Genomic DNA, 18,508 nt, shown 5'->3' on the forward strand with positions numbered 1-18,508 from the left:
CTATATTCAAATACCGCACCATTGATGTTATGAAAAAATAACATGTTGTTCTGCTTTACAACTCATTTTAAATCAAACTTGATTAATATTCATGACCAAGTCGCACGTCCAACATAGGCGTGTGTGTGTGTAAATCTGCAGTGCCTCGCTGTGTCAATACATGTATTCAAGTAATTGATTTGTGTGCTGCATATAACCCTCTGTATGCAGTAAGAGACATGGTGACCAGAAAGAATTACTGACTGGAATAAAGGTGGATTGTGATCACAAAGACGGGAGTGGAGAGAAAATTGTGTTTCTAAGGTCCACTTAAATACAGCTCAATTCCAACTGCTCAGTGTTAACTGCCAATCCCCCAACTTTCTCCCAAGATTCTAGCTCACTTTCTCAGCATGTATGTCATTTGTGGCTTTTTTCTTTTCTTTTGCATATAGACAAAGAGCTCTGTTAATCCATTCATTGTGGTTCACAGGATGCATCTGCAAAAGAAATATTCCGTCCTCTGGGACTGACCTAGTTTAATATGACTGCCAGTGTGACCACCTCAGAAACTTAGACGTAAAAAAATGAATTATTGATATCCCTGGAAACTAACTTCCCAAAAGCTCATTATTAAAGGGCAGGCTTGGATTAAACAGGTTATTTCCCATTTCTTTTCCCCACACTCTCCCAATCTATCACAGGCAAGGGGCGAGTCCCACTTTAATAAGCTTTTGTAGTGCACAACACTGGCAATAGCAGAAAATGCCCACGGCCATTATACAAATGTATAACTCGAAGGGCATCAAGATCATGTTGACCGCGGTAACTGTGTTGACTGTGAGTGAATTATGAGCATATTGAATCAAAGGTATCACGACTCTGGGTCAACAACGTCATTATTCTCCTCAGCCAGTTTGTGAGGAGCCTGCTTGCTAATTTCCACTATGGGGTAAAGCCCCGGTGTCTGGGGAAAAGCCTCAGGCTGGACTGGGGTCATGCCCCAACCACCTGGAGTGGAGCAGAGCCGATTGGGGCTAAACTAGGGACTTTTGGAATGGAATACAAGGCAAAAATAAAACAACAAAAAAACAGGTCGAGTTTGTTAAGGTTGCTTTGCAATGGAAAAGGACCTATTTGTATTGAAATCTTGTGGATAAATCAAAACGGACAGTGTTTCCAAGAATTAGATGCTCATTTTAATTTGCTAACCTGTAGCGAAGGGAGACCGCAGTCACCCCACCCAGACTTAAACCCAGGACTACAGGGTGCCAAACATGCACTCTAACGGCAACGCCAAAGAGCCAGGCTCGATGGCATGACAGTCAAACACAAACTTATGAAGTCCAGGTGGGGTGACTACGCTCTCCCATCGCTATATAAGAGCTATTTAGAAGTTTCTAGCATAAATGTTCTCTGCTTTTGAATGTCCCACAACTTGTAATGGAAACCGAAGGCCGAGGCTATTCACCGGTACTTAAGCCCGGGGACAAGCCTCAAGCTGGCTGGTGTCTTCAGTGGAAAAGGCAATGTGTTAGCATATTCATGACGCCTCCAAGGGACCAGGTTCATCAGGCCCATGGGGTTAACATGCTTGTTATAGATGATGGCTTGGAGTCAGGCATTTCATAAAGCTCTGGGAAGACAAAGTCATCATACCCCTGGATTAAGAGGATCTCAGCAGACCACAGTGTTGTTTCAGTTCAACTTGGTTTAACATAACAATGTAATGTCCCGACATAATGGTGATGATTTTCATGGGTTATCCTATTGACATTTTCATAATGTCTCTCAGTCAACAACGTTGCCATTTTACTTAAGCGACAGGCCATATGGTCAACATAATTATGATGCCCCTGGGTTAAAATGATCATGACATACAAGCGACAACATGAACACCATACAAAAGGAAAATGACTGAGTTGATATACACATAAGATATCCAGAAGTAGGCTACTACTGCGGTGAGCATACGCCTCGCTCCTATATTATCACTTGCTTCTATGCAGCACTGTAATACCTCTTGCCTAACCTATCAAGCTGGTGTAGGAATCGAATAATGAACACAGTTTCAAATATGTGGATAAATAATTGAAATTGCATTTTTGCCGACTGTTGTCTTTTGCATGCTGGCCTGGCAGCACCATTGATTAACCATGAGATGGATGATGAATTAGAGGGGTTAGTGTCAACATGTGCATTCCCTGTGTTCATTAATTCATGATAAAGCCAAAAAGTTTATAGTAAGCATAATTAACAAAAGTGTGGTGTGGTGTTCTCAAAGTAGTATGGCCAAGTCACGTTTATTCACTTGCACGTTTATTCACATTTAAAAACACAGAGGGTACCAAAGTTGAATAGGGTAAGGGTTGGAGTGTCTATAATGTTATTCACACTCTTTAACTTTTGATCATCTGGTTGCCATGGGATGCAAAATGAATTTCCTTCCGGACCAATAAACTAATCGATCAGTCGTGTGTAGTGAACCAAGCCAAAACATGGATCTGGAACCGCAGCTTAGCACCGCTGCCCTATGGAGTTAGCACGTCACACAATTCAAGCAAACCCTTACTTCACCTGACTGAGTTCTGACCTTTACAGTATCCACTGAGGAAAACCTGGGCACCACACACACACACACACACACACACACATAGGCTATGAACACTCACTGACACATTCAAAGGATTTGAATACAGATACAAGACACAACATCAGACCGATTAAATTAATCATATATAGACTAATCCTCTGTTGCTGTCTCCTTGCTTGTGTCGTGAAATGACACAAGCCTGAACAGTCCAATGCCAAATGTTTTTTTTCAAACTGAAAGCCCGTCCTTATTCCTTAAGGCAACACCTCAGTGCCCAGATATCTCTGTTGTTTGCCAGCCAAGTACAAATTCACATAACGTGAGGGTTTAACTTGGGTCAAGAGGAAAGGATAGTTATCTGGCATTGTTGATGGTAGTTTAACATTGCAACAGAGATGACAGTTGTGCAGTTAAAACTCATAGTGGCTGATGCTGACAACGGTGAATGGCATTTCACCAGCAAATAGAAACCAGTTGAGCTTAACTGAATTTGCACAGAAAAAAAAATGGATGGACTTGGACAGTCTCTGTGCCCTCTGTGCCCAACTTTGGAAGATGGCCATTGGTTGAGAAACAACAGAACAATGCCTTCCAATGTGATTTACCACCCAGGCTGCCAGCCACTGGCCAAACGGCTGAAGGCCATAAGACCCCTGACGCAGATTCCCTGACTGACCCATAGGAAGCATTACTGGCCACCAGCACTGCCGGAAGTGTTAGAAAAAGCTTTTCAGTAGGGCTTTTCATTTTTACCAGTTATTTTATTCTGTTGTGATTATTCTGTTGAATTTGTTTTGCTATTGAAATGGCGTTCTTCTATTCTTGTGAAACAGAGTGGCTCCACTGTAGCTAGAATAATAATTATCAGGTTAATTTACCCCACTGGTTATTTCACATATCTTACAAAATACATTGGCTTGTGCCCTGATTCTAAATTCACCATCAGAAATTAAACTTATATAATCGGCTATCCCATACACACCACTGCTGCATAGTACACACCAGTGTTTACAGCCTGTCAGTAATATATGTATACAGCAAACATTATTCTGAACCACACTGAACATCAGCGCACTGAAGTCTTATTCAGAAGCACAACATAAATATTCCTCACCATCAGTCGCATTCACATGTGTGTCTTTCATTCCAATTCCTTTCAGAGCCACAATGATGTTCCAACTGTGTGACCCTGTGGGAGGAAGTCGGCACAGCGAGCGACGGAGTAATTTCAAAGACACCCTAAAACACTGATGTTCTTTTGACTACATGTGCCCTTGGAAGAGAAAACTGCCTATTATCCAGATGTAATTGTATGTTGCTGTTATAGCTTAGTGTTCTTTATGATGTTTTGTTTATGTGAAGACAGAGGCAGGGACAGGGAAAGACTAAGTGCCTTTTTGATGTGACAACAGGTCAACTTCGTGGGAGTGATGGAGAGTCATATGTTGTGAATACTGGTAATGATTGATCCTAACCCTAAACAGAGCATTAGCAGATGGGGACAAAACAGCATATCAAAAGAAAGTGGGTGGATGGCTGGATGTCATTACACAGAAAAAGGCATATTAACAAAAGGAAACAATACTGAAAAATAGAGATACGACTGGAAGCTACCCTACAAACCATATCTACCATTTCTAGCATTCTGTGACAGGCAGACATGTCATCACTTAGTTATAATTCCCAGTGTTCAGGATTTCCTCGTTAGCAGGGACTTCAAGTCATCTGATGGCTTATGGATGAGTCTGACCTGCATTGGATGCCTGATTGGGTGACACTGTCATGCTGGTCCATCAGCAGAGCTGTTCATATTATTTGGAGGAGGTTGGCAGCATGGCAGGACCTGGTTCAAAGGGTCTGTGTCCACCTGGGTGTTGCAGGGCCAAGTCTATGAGTCCCCTTTAAAGACAAAGTGTCTTTGTTGTCCAACCCACTTGTCTGATCCAGAGATTATACCTAAAAGTCAGTCCAAGCTCGTCTTCCTTCTTAATGCGAAACTCAGTTCAGTTCAACAAATCTTTTTTAGCCAGTGGATCTCAATTTACCATCATGTTATGAAGCCAGTTAAATGTCACTGTCCAATGTCATGCCACTGGTAAAGATGGTGATGAGCAAGCCTGCTTGGATTTTGATAGGCTCAAAAGTGTTGATGACTGAAAATGAAAATGCTTCAAAACACTTGAAAATTGAAAAATGCTTCAAAACCCTTGAAATATTTTGGCTATGTCCATATTTGAGATTGTCATGCGAGGACCTCCTTTGGCATGGAATGACCCTGCATACAGCTAAAATTATGTTTTTTACTGCAACTGCTTGGAATTCTCTCCGGTGCGTCTACAGGGACAAATTATTGATGTAGACACCCATAACTATCCCATAGTTTGTCACTCTCGCAGTGTGCCTCACAGAAGCCAAAAAAACTAAACTTTTCCTGCAACTTGCACCAACTTGCAGGCTTCCACATTGTTATAGCAGATTGGTTTGGTGACAGGACGTACAGGACAAACCAAAGGAGTTCATGTGTTAATTGGGATTAGCTTGAATGATGATGTGTGTTGTTTACACCTCGTAATGTCTCACTAGACAAAATCAGGAAGGGTTTAGTTACATTGGCTCTTTTACAAATTTGAATCTATTCTTGGAAACGATTAAGATGGCTTCCACTATGAACGTCCATCCAAACGTTAATCCAGCTGATTTGAATGAGCCAACATCAGCAAAGCACAACATACACACAATGGACCCCTGGAAGATATCCATACCAGAGGTTTAACACCCCTATTGTGTGGTATAATCCGCAGCCCAACAACACTCAGAAACTACTTTTCCCAGATGAGCCTCTCTGGCCTGCTTGAGTATGACGACACCAGATGGTGCAAGTTGAGGTGTTTGACTCGTAACAGATGAGCATGTGGTCCCTGGTTTCATATCTGAGCCTGAGAGGGGGGGCCACTCTTTATACGCCTCAGTCACCAGCTAAATGAATCATGAATTATGAGTCTTACCTGAAGCAGGGTTTAAGTGGGTACGTACCACCTGGACCCGATTTATACACAATTAATTGATTGCTCCTGATTTGGGACTTGCCTAAAGATGTAAAATGGAGACCTTGTGGCTTGCAGGGCTGTGTAGGTGTGGAATTTCAGAACATTTCTGCACCGTGTTATACAGCTGTGCTTCTAAGTTTTACTCAGACATCTGTGATCCCTGATTTTGCCTCTCATTTACATCTTTCATTATTATTCATTTCTACACTGACACACCAAAAGTAGCTTTTAACAGTGTGTTTCCCTGAAAATATATGATGGCGGTGGAGAACAAAGGTACCTATAATATAGATATAATTGCGTATTGAGGATGATACAGCATAGTTGTTGAATAGTCTTTTGTTACTGATGTGGAGTGGAGGTGGATGAATCAGCAAAAAATAGATGTATCCTTTCCTTCCCTCTTTTTTTTCCATCTCCGTCTCAATGACCACTTGGGCGATTCAGAATGGCAAGAAAGTCTTGTGAGCCTCGCCTTGCCAATGTCGCCGTTGCAGACACCACTTCACCCAGCAAGTGAGAGGTAAGGAGCGCTCACAATCTATGTCTGACTCCGGTACTTGAAGTGAAATGCCGAAGGCATCCAAAGGTCGATTCTGGGTGTCATTTGGATTGCTCCGGCCCTCTTCAGAAGCTTTAGAGGACACAGCTCACAATGTAGCTTGTTGTAAACTGCTGTGGCCAGACATGTTCCACAGATACTACACAGAATCAGCTTTTATTGGCCAAGTTAGTTTGCACAAACAAGGAATTTGTCTTGGTGCAGTGGCTCTCAGGTGTGCTTACACATATTACACAAATATACATCACAACACAAAACAATACAACAGTGCAAAACAGCACAGCAGTGCAAAACAATACATTACAACAGTGCAAATGTCAACAAGTCTTAAAAAATATATACAAACAATAGTGCAAAGTGGAGAGTCCAGGAAGAGCAGGAATAAATTAAATACAATATGGTATGAGTATGACGGTTATATAGGAAGGGTGGAATAAATAGATATGGTTGCAGGGGTAATTGTACAATGAGTTGCCACAGAGGGGTTAGCTGTTCAGGAGAGAGACAGCAAGAGGGAAGAAACTGTTTTTGTTTCTGGAGGTTTTGCGAACAGAGATCTGTAGCGCCTACCAGAGGGGAGGAGTTGGAACATCTTGTGCCCAGGGTGAGAGGGGTCTGCAGTTATTTTTCCTGCCCGCTTCTTGACTCTGGATGTGAACAGGTCTTGGATGGTGGGAAGGTTGGCACCAATGATCCTTTCTGCAGTCCTGCCATTCGCATGACTGATTAAGCAGTATTTATTTAATGCAGGGCTTAATGCAAAACGGATTATTCTTTATTAGTAGTTTCTGTGAAGGAGTAAAATGTCAGAAATATCTGGCATTTAACATGGTGCAAAAATAAATACTCTGAACATCCAACGTGTTGTCAGAATAGAGTCACATTGAGTAAACTGCAACTGTATTCATTCATAGACCTACTCTGATACTATCATCTTATTTTTCTCCCACAATATAATTGGTAGAACAGCTTTCCAAGGGCAGTGTTTCCCCTTGGTCATGGCTGCTGCACTTACATACTGTAGGTGTTTTTTTTATTCTTTTTTCTTTGTGGTAAGCTCGTCACTTTAGAATGGCAGTTAAAACTGGACTGAATCTTCTCTAAATGAAACAGTTCTATCGTACAACTTGGTAACTGCTCATGGAAAAATTGACAAATGACTGGGTTTTATTATAACGTCAGCGACTTGAGACTATCCCACTATGCTGCAGAAAAATACTGTGGGTTGCATAAACAGAAATGGATTGGACTTGATCATTGATCTGATTGTAATTCAGAGTGTGATTGGAACCTCTGTGAATGGGCTTCTCTCACACAGGTTAATGGGTGTTCTCAGACGTGCTCTCTGGCAAATCTATCATGTTCCTGTGTTGCACAGGTCGTGCAAGGGTCAAGAAGTTGTCATGACGACTGGTCTTACAAACATGTCCTGTGGATCTTTGGTATGAGACATAATTATGATTAAGAATGAGACGTGGGCAGGAGCAAATGTTTACACAGACGTGCAATTTTCCTTCATTATCATCAGTGGTTGTGTGTCAGTGCGTCTGCAGCAGATTCCTGTTTTTTTCTATCACAGCCAGTAGTCTAAATATTCAACATCTGTCATATCAGCAGTTACCGGCAAAGCTTCGTTTATCTTCTCCGACAAAAACTTTGCAATGCAAAAAAGGCAGAAAAGAATGTTTTTGTGAAACCTGTTGTATTTATATACAGTGCTTTTGCCATGTCTGATTTGCATAGAGAAAGGAAGTCACTTATGCTCTGGTGTTCAAATCAGATTTATCGCCTTTTTGCTGGAATGGACTGTTCAACAAAGCTGAAAACGGTTCTATGCTGTTTTTCTTAAAATCATTTTTTCTCCCTACAAGTGAAAAAAAAGCCTGTCTAGTGCAGAAAAGTGATAAGCCTCTCCTACAGCATTTAATTATGGTGATACTCAAATGCCAGTGGTGGGATTTCATATTCTCTGACCTTTTGTGGATCCATTTAGCGCAAATACACTTCCATGAGCTTATCTCACTATGAAAAAAACCCACCTGGTAAATTCTATCGCCCCATGATCTGAACATGATAAATACTCTTTCAAAGCTACATTAAACCGCATAATTTCATGGGTGTCTGGCTAAAAGTTGAATATATAAAACTAATGGAGTTATAAAAATCCATGCATAATTCATGCCATTCTTCGCCATTTTTGTGGGGATATATTGTTGAAATGTGAAGCTGAGAAATGATTAGAAACACGCCTTGTGCTGAATCGACTGGTCTGCCACCGTCGCTTATCGCTTCATTTGTGAACTGAGCTGATTTAAGAAGATTTGTGCCACTAACAGTTCAATTTCAGCTCAGGTCCTCGTGCCTTGGAGAGTGAGGTAGGATGCAAATGGGAGTTGTGTGCATTGACATAATGATCCAGCCAAGGAAACGGCTGCCGGTAGCACACTTGCTCTCTTGTTAAGGCTGTGACCGAAGTGTGAGCTAACGTGTTGAAGCACACAAACATGCAGTCCGATTGTTTTGATCTGTGTCTGCACCGCATGTCATGTCACTGCATGTGCAGCCTGCCTTTCTTACGGCGGTTCTGGAAGATCGCAGGAGTTACAGACCCAAGACAAAGCGTCAAACTCTGTGTTTCGCCTCATTCTTCATTATTTTAATCACAAATCTATTTTCAAACCACACATCATTACGTTAAGATTCTAGTCATTTTCTTCTCTGAATCCAGCCCACTCAAAGAGTATGTTATTGGGCCTACCTGTTACCTCTGAATTGATTGTTTTTTGTAATTATATGTAATAGGTAATCAGACAGTATGACTCACTCTCCTAATTAGTTTTCCCCCAAAGGAGAGTAATAAAGGGTTTGAGTCCAGACGTTTCTAGCAGAATGGAAGTTTAAATTGATCCCATAGGATGAAATAAAAATAAACAGCTAATTTTATTAAAAGCTAAATTAAATGTTCTAGATCTAAACAACACTATATTTATCTCTCTTCAGTGTTGTGTGGAAACTTTGACACTGGTATGGACGCTTGCTTTATATTACTTAAAAGCTGTCTAGACCCCACAGGAATAAACTGTAAACTTATATTAGACTCGTGAAAAAAATATTCGTTTGATTATATTTGAGAAATGGATATTGAAGGGACCGGTTATTTGAGATTCAAAGTTAATAATGATACGCCATAGTCAATAATTTCATCTTATTTATACCTAGTATAAATGTTACTTGATTTGTATTTTTCTAGCATACCAGTATTTCCTGGGTGAATATACTTGGGCTTGACCTGGGAGAAAGGTGTGAGATTGCTCTCACCTACCCCCTCTAGGTCGAGACAAAGGGGCCTTGTCCCAATGACCTATTTGAATAGATGGTAACACCCCTTAATATTACTGTATAAAGCTCACTATCTCACAAGGGATAGGCAGATTATCTTGAGGTGAAGCTCTGGGCGAGTGGAACTCAAGCTCTGTCTCACAATGTGTGGCCATCATTGTTCAAGAATAAAACCTGAAACATGACTGACAAATCCAAGCCTGAATCTTCCAATATATGGTATAAAATTAGATACCATCAATATTTAGACTTGGATTGTTGGCAGTGGCAATGGCAGTTATGCTTAATCATTTAAGTTTTGAACAAACAAGATCATCCCTTTATTTAGGAATTTGGAAATGTTGGTTATAATATGTATATGTGTATAAATGTATTTAATGTTTATGTATGTATTTAAGAGAGAAATAACAGTGACAATAGCACATGAGTCAGAAAGGAGGAAATCTTCTCATGTAAATCCTAGTACAGAGGATACATTGCCTTGGTTTTAAAGGTGGCAGAGAGACTCATCGTCCTGCCATGACATCCGAGGCACTCTGTATTCCTGTACGAGGTAGAGGGGTGGCCGTCTGTTTATTCAAGGTTATTCGTCCGCTTTATAATCCTCTGTCTGACTTCCACAGGCCTTGTAAGTGAAAAGACATTGTGGAAGAGTGCTTCGAAATGGTGAGAAAAAGATATTTGGTGATCCCAGCAAATGTGTGGCCCCGAGCGAAAAAGAGACTGATTTGAATTTCAAAAAATGTTTCTTGCAATTTACATCTTACTTGTCTTTTGCCAGATACGCTTGACTTGACTCTCTTTCTCCCCCTCTCTGTTTCTTTCTGTCTCTCTCTCTCTCTCTCTCTCTCTCTCTCTCTCTCTCTCTCCCTCTCCCTCTCTCTCCATCGCTCTCTCTCTCTGCGCCTGGCGCTGGTGATTGAAAATTTGTCTGAAGAAACGTTGAAAGTTTGGGGATGCATTTCTGATCAGATGGCACAGCAAACACCTGATAAAATATTTTCACACGTACACCGACAAAGGATGAAGGGACAAAACACATACCTCCGCACGTGTCAGTCTTCAGGAAGGAACCTCCAGGAACTCCACAGCAAAGCAGCTGGTGCAACAACGATTTGGAACCCTCTGATTACTTGCCATCATGAGTCATGCAGTCAATGGACTTTGGCTGATGACCTTAGAGCCGACCTGAGGGAGATACAGGTCAATGTGAAACAGCCTGTAAGACCTCCTGACAGAAGCTCACTAATCTATGCCTCCAAATTGTTTCTAGTCTGATGTGACCAATGTTGATTGGAAGTAGTCAAAGTAGACATGTTCTAATTTTACTGGTCTAATGTTTAACTTTATCAAACATCTTGGTCGTTACAGATGCCAAGAAAAAGAGCACCACCGACCAGAAACACACCTCAAAAGCACATCTTAAGAAACAGAGAAGAATAGCATGTGTAATGCATATGGAGGTCTCCTTCCGCGCCTCTATCGCGCGGTTTGAATTATGGAACTGTCTGCGAGAGTCCAGTTGTCCTCAATATGCCCTTGTGTTTCAATGCAGAGTCCTACAAGATAAGAAATGACCCCCAAAACACTGATAAACTGTAGACTGTGTACAAAAAGATTAATCGCCCACCTCCCCAATGAGGGTCTGGTATGCAGAGGATGCCTGCTCTCAGCATGATTTGTCAGAGGAGAGACACAAAAATTGGCTCAATCTTTAACCACCTTGCAATTTTGTTCCCTGCAGCATGGCGCAATGTTTCTAATCCCAGCGCTATTTGACCGGGGGATTTTAGATTGTTCTGGCAAGTATTGAGCTGTTTTCCCTCCACACATTAGCATATTAATATTTCTCCGAGCACATTAAGACATTCCCTTAGAGCAGCATTTGTTCTTGGGCAGTAAACACGCATTAGCTCCTGTTCTGAAGTCAGGAGCCGCTCTTAAATGATCTCTAAGCTCAAACTTGTTTTTGCTTTGGGAAAAGCAAACACACACAGAGCTCTTATTATCAGAGGCAGGGTAGGGGACTGCTGGGTATTGGCAGCAGAGGGAGTAAGGGGGTGGTGGTGAGTAGAAGCAGAGGGCATTAATGAAGTCTCGAGGAGACACCCAACCTCTGCCTTTCTGGGCCAGCGTCCAAACTTACAGTCAGCATCAGAATGGCAATGGCACTGGACAGAGTGGATGGGAAGAGCAGCACCAGCATTATACCAACTCAGTGCTCTTACAAGACAGTAAATAAGCAACACTACAGATGCATCCACTTCAAATGCATTTGTAAATAGTATCGCTTTGATAGGCCAGTGGTTCTAAAAATATCACAAAACATGTTCAGCCAGAGAGGAGTTTGTTTATGATAGAGGAGACATTCTGACATGCTATAATCACTAAACATCACAAAGAGATAGAGAGACAGATGTTCACAACAGATGAGTTGAAAACCTTCAAAAGCTACAAATAGTTCAATGAAGAACAAAGAACTTGTTAGATAAACTGCAGCAACAAACCAAGTGCTATTTCACCATCAGTTTTTGAATATCTTCGCATGAAAGTAACTTCACCAGGCCCAAAAACAGAAAAAAAACATGACAGTCCATCAACCTCCTTCTACTCCTACACGTCCGAGAGCCACAGTAGGAGACTATAGCATCCTCCACCTGGCACTGTCTGCCTCTTGTTCCACAATTAGCATCTCCAGTTTTATTTCGGGGGTGCCATCATGCTAAGGCAGTCCGTGAACACTAATTACTGCCATAGATGGAGCTGTTTGCTGCTTCACCTGAGAGAGCAATTAAGGCAGCACGCTTTACTGCTCAGCTCTGGCTCTTTAGCCACGCGGCACCTAACAGCACTGCAGTACATCACACCGCATCCCCCCTGGCCGAGTGACTCAGCCAAAGCGTTACCTCGAGCGCAAACAAGCGCCGGCTCCCGTTCGGCACAGATTGTAAATGACAAAAGGGGAGAAAAGCCTTTCACTTAATAAAGGGGTTTTAGAGCCTGACGGCTGTGTGTGCGGGAGCAAGAGCACTGCGAGAGCGCGATGCCGCAGGGAAATGCAAAGAGCACCACTGCTGTGAAGGGAAAGTGTGCGGACGTGTATGCACTCTCTCTCACACACACATACACACACAGACACAACTCAGACACACACATTATGTCTGTGAATGTGTGTGCCTGAGTCGTGTGTGTGTTTGTATGTGTGTGTGTGTGTGAGAGACTCTCCCCTCTTTGTCTTTCTCTCCCACTCTTGAGATGTGGACACAGTGCTGACAAGGCTATATTCAGCCTGGAAAAGGTCACTTCTTACCCAACAAACCAAGCTCATTTTCCACAGGGATACAAAGGTCGGCCTTGAAGTCACCCTCTCGCTCAGAAGGCAGGCAACTCCCCAGAAAGAATAAGGGTCTTGAGAAAATAATCATTTTTTAATTGAGTGCTTGATGAGCTATATATTTATCTTACAAGCCATTGTGGGTAACAGTCTCTGTAAGTGCCTTCTAAATTCATCTCTAAGGACTTGTCTTCCAGGGAGGGCCAGCACCTCGGCCTGCGTTTAGCCTTCTGTCTCCAGTAGCGTCTGGTTCACGATCGCACAGATAAAGAACCAAACACTCTGAGAGATTAACTCGGCCCTTTTGTGTGACATCAATTCAGCTTGGTGACAAGGACTTGTTGGAAATCACCACAGTCCAGAATGGATATTAACACAGAGTTCGCACAGATGAAAATAGAAGTCGTATGTATGTATCTTGTTCCAGTGTCAGAGTCAAAGGCCACACACTGCCAAAGTCATTTTCAACAGGGTCTGGAGATGGCAGGTCAGTATATTAAGTATGAGCAAGTCAGTATAACCTCACTATGTTTTGACATAAATGCCAGGGGATGAAATGCATCTCCAGGATACAAGGAGGTGACATTTACAGATCAGTCTCAAACAAAAGCACAGATAGGTATCATGTCTGTTGCCGTTCGAAAATGTGGGTTTGGCCCAAAAGCTCAGCGACAGAGTGAGGGTTTACCAATATATGTTTATTGATACTTCAAATATCCTGGATAACTGCTAAGCCTCTGAATATAGCAGAGGACAAACAGCAACAGCCTCCAGATTTACTCTATAACATGCTAGGCCTCTATCTGCAGAGGACAATATTCAGCAGTAAAATACATTAACAGAACCTGCTAAGCCTCTATAATAGCAGAGGACAACAACAATCAGCAGAACACATACCTGACAAGACAAGACTAACCGAACTAGACAGAACAATGAACATATATACCTGGCGCCCAGCACCATTTCCACACCCGGGGTAGACACAAAACCAAACAATACAACTTAGACAAAACAGACCCTGAGACACAAACATAGTATTTTCACCCTGAGACACAAACATAGTATTTTCCTCAATCAAATAAATAACTATGACATAAATAAATGATGTGTCCAAGGTTTGTTAAAATCCAAGTGGTGTGGCCCAGAACATTTTTGGTGTCCGCCCTGCCAGTCTGAGCAATTAGCAGTTTCACAGAGGTAGGATCCAATTGCAATCAGTGGTATGAGTGTTTGTGTGTGCGTGTGTGTGCAAACCATGTCTGTTGGGTGCACTTGAGGTTAAAACAGTGGGAAGAAGTGTGCAGTTAATGTGCGGTCGCACCACGACCGTCACAATGTCCACACTTATTGTTTCCTTGAAAGATTTTTTAATATTGACCACCTTTCAATCATCAATGCTTGTGCTGGTGTGATTCAAAGCATTGATTCTCTGTTAGGGGAAAGGGAAACATTAGGAGTTATTTTGAACAAAAAGGGCTCTCACTCCATCTCTGTGATAACAACAGTGATGTTCAGTACATGCATGTGCAAAGTCATGTGGGACACAAATCAAACATTCAACTAGTACCCAGAGGTGGGTAGTAATGTGCTACGTCTAGTCCGTTACATTAACTTAAGTATTTTTGAGTACATTTAAAGCAGAATACTTTTCACACACTTTATTATTAAAAAAAAATGTATTATACTCCGTTACATTAGGCTACACACGTCTCGCTACTTTTACGTTAAATGATATTTATTCACACGTGCACATCTTCTAGCCTACAACACTGACTGCTTTGGCTACATAAAGATATAGCCTGTGTAGATGCTGCATTGGCCTCTGGATCGTATATATTTAATATTTTTTAAACTGTTGTTATTTGTTATATGTTATATGTTATAGTGTTATATGTTATTTTTGGTATATGTTATTTTGTTATACGTTTGTATGCCTGAAGCAATTTGGTGTACAGTATGTGACAATAAACAGTTTGACTTGATTTGACTTGACTTGACTTGACTTGTCAACGGCACAGCTTTAATGAACCAGGGCACTTTACAGTATATCCCAAAATATCACCCAATGAGTGGAAAATCGGTGGGAAAATGGGCTGTATGGGAAGGTGCACATCTTAGCGCTAGATCAGAGACCAGGCAGGAAAAATCTAAATTTAACTAGGTAATGTTAGAAAGATTAAGATCCTATTGGCCAAATTGAATTTTACACATCTAGTATACAAGGCAGACAGGTTACGCTAGCCAGCATTTAACTTTGTGAGTGCGTGGTTTATTCTAAGCCTGATTAACATATAGGCCTACCATAGGTTCAAAGGCTAGCCTTCATAAAGCCTATCTCTCCTGCTTCAGATCTAACTTTAGCATCTCATCTGATCTGTCAAAGCATTTCCGCTTAGGAAGCAGCAGCAGCCCTCCAGTCTATATTAAATATTGTATATTATTTGTGATTTACTTGAATGTGCAAATGGCTGTCATGCTGTGTTTATTAGACAAGCATTTACATCTGTTTTGATTTTGGGCATAACCCCACATACACATACGCCTACGCCTACGGTATACAAAATAGCATCATATGAAGTTACGCTTTACTTGAGTAGTCATTTTATGAGATACATATTTTCTCCTACTCAAGTAATTATTTTTGAGTAATTCTATTTGAGTAAATAACAAATAGGTAACAATACTTTTACTTGAGTACAGCTTTTGCTTGTACCCACTTTTGCTGATACTTAACACAGGAGGTCTGAATAAAGGCATCCATCTTGTGCGGATGGATGGCTAGAGGATGGCAAGTTTCAACCTCCCAAACAAAGTTCAAGGTCATTAAGTCTCTTTGGAATAGTTAAGACAAGTCAAACAGCACCACTGTGTCAGTTCTGATTTGGCACATGTGTTTAATTTTTTCAGAGAAATGTCAGCATCTGATAATCCGCTTGAAGTACACATCTATCAGACAGTGACTACATGCAAACACCTGTAAGGAATTACAACCCAGGCTTCACATATAATACTAGACAGCACCAAAGCTAATCAACGCCATCTTTGTTGTTATGACACACGGGTTGAGAGAAAGTCCTCTTCATACTGGGAGGTTTTCTGTTGGTCCACTAAAAGCCTGTGGTGACTCTGAGGTCATACGACCCTCTCTTCAGGCTTTCACATTAGCTTTTGTGAGAGATGATGAAAATGGAAATGGGCCCTTCAATCTATATCTGTCACAGCATCAATTAGTTGACCATTAGCTGTCAAAACATGGGAGACGTCAGAGGAAAAGTGCCTGATTTCCAGAGACGAACGTATTCTCATTAGAGAGTGAAATGTGCCACAAAAAGTTAGACCTCTGCCTCAACATGGAGATCTCTCTTTGGCAGGATATCCTTCAAAACATGCAAAAAGGGTGGAAATCGATTCCTCGAAGAGTGGTTATGTGTGCTGGGTGCCAAACATTAAAATGAGCACTCCTCCTTTCACATTTTCTCTCCGATATACCAATGGCCTCGCAGCTATCTTTCATAAAAATCCATAAAAGGTTTCAAAAAGTAAGAGCTGGGGCGGCAAACTGCAACTGCCGCCATTGTCTAACCTCAAAGCAAGAAAACCTTTCCTTCTCTTTCACGTCAGGCTAAAATGGCGCTGGGTCTCTTTGCCAGGGCATTGAGGAAAGAAGAAGAAATGCCAAAACCTAGGCCCCCCAAAAAAAAAAGCACTCAGGACGCACAGTTACATGGTGCCTGGCATGATGCCACTTGGACTCCAACGCCTGTCACCTCTCCACGCGGCTCGCCAGTTAAGCACCTCAAATGTCATCACTGGTGGTGCACGGAACCCCCAGCAGTGACAAATTAAAGCTTTTCAGGTCTCTTTCATGGCAGGCATTAACCCACAGCAACCGGAAAAATGCTGACAGAAATCAACCAAAAGAGAGGGGTAGAGCTAGGTAGGTGGTGGAACTAATGAGAAGAAATGGCACGCATTCATCCAGGCTTCAAATGAGTTTGATGATGATTTTTTTTTTCTAAAGTCCCCCACTGTATTCAATGACATTACATGCAAATACATGCTCGCACTTAGCAAAATGTATATTTGCTAAAAGGGCAAAGTATTCATTGAATATCAAAGAGTTATATGACGAATAACCCCCAACATTAGTACAACAGGTGAATAAAAATGGTTCTCAGCCCCTCAGGCACAGTAAAGCTTCACAGGCACCAGTCATCACAACGTTCTGCATTAATCTGAATAGGCACAGTGTGGTGCCTCAGCTGCCAAGGTCTTGGCAAGCGGAGTGGAAATCTCGCTCACAAAGGGCGGCCCCTTTTTCATCATTGGCATGCCATTTTCGGTGACCCCATGCAGGTGCAATGGAGCACAGCTAATTGTATCATCAAAGAAAGAAGCACTGGATCGGCGTGGCGCACAGACTTCCGAGTCGTCGATAAGCGCCCAGGTGGAAGCCAGACCCCGCATGGCAGTTACCGCGCTAACAAATTGATCTGACCTCCTCGATGGAGACCCCCGCCGGACACTTTGATGCATAAATATCTGTTCATGCCCCATGCTTCCTAATCCATCCCCCCTGAGACACTCGCTTGCATGGCTATGCAAAACCCCCAACTCATTAATATTTATGAACCAAAGATAACAAAGACAAAAAAAACTTACACAACTTAGATAGAGAGCAAAATTCTTGCGCCTTGTAAAGTCGCATAGTGTCAAAACAAGTCAGATCCATATCAGATCAAGAACAACCATACATGAATAAGAAAAACACTCATAATATGTAGACAAAAAGAGTCACACTGTGGACTCCAACTCATAAGCTCAGCTATGGTAGGCAGGCGTGCTAGCAAGGAGGCTACAAGACCAATGGGTGCTGGTGTCTGTAGTCTGTGTGTGAAGGTGTCGATGGGTGAGGTTACTCACTGCACAGCACTGTACCCGCTGCCTACCATTCCATCAGCAGCAGAAATGGGCAAAAATGCATTTAAATGTACTTTGGAATGAGCTAGTAAAAGTATCAAAATCAACAATACAGCAACCACAACATGTATCAAAACTAGATGTACCGCCTAATTGTGTGTGATATGACTGCCGCATAAAGTGATAGAATGGGCAAGAATGAAGTGGAACAAGAAAAACAGTCCTGAAAATATGTAAAAGACAGAATAATATCTATTTATACGTAGCTATGTGTAATATAAGTAAAACAAACATGCCGTACGTTTGGTTAACAGAAGAGCGTGCATTTACACTAATATTGTGGCCTATATGAGCGAGAACAATACAACACACAGTCTCTAGTCCCAAGGATTAAAAAATACTCCTTCCTCCAGGTGTAATGGTTAAGCCATATTCCATTATTCTGTGAAGACAGAGTTAATAGTAGTTTTACTAATTTTACCTTAAAATAACAGCTTCAAAAACATTTTGGTGGTACACTGACTTGTAATTCAGAGAAGGGCGTCTGTGCCACTGCCACAGCACGCCTTGTGGGCATATTATTGCACTATGTAACTTTGGTGTACAGGGCGCGAAACCTCTCGTAAGAACTACATAAAGTTAAATGGCACCACCTCACACAACTAGACCCATCTGCTAGCTATAAGAGGAAGCTAGTGCAGTATTCTCTGTCTATCATGGCAGAGGGGAGGAAG

The sequence above is a fragment of the Sprattus sprattus genome (genome assembly GCF_963457725.1).
Source record: "Sprattus sprattus genome assembly, chromosome: 3".
NCBI lineage: Eukaryota > Metazoa > Chordata > Actinopteri > Clupeiformes > Clupeidae > Sprattus > Sprattus sprattus.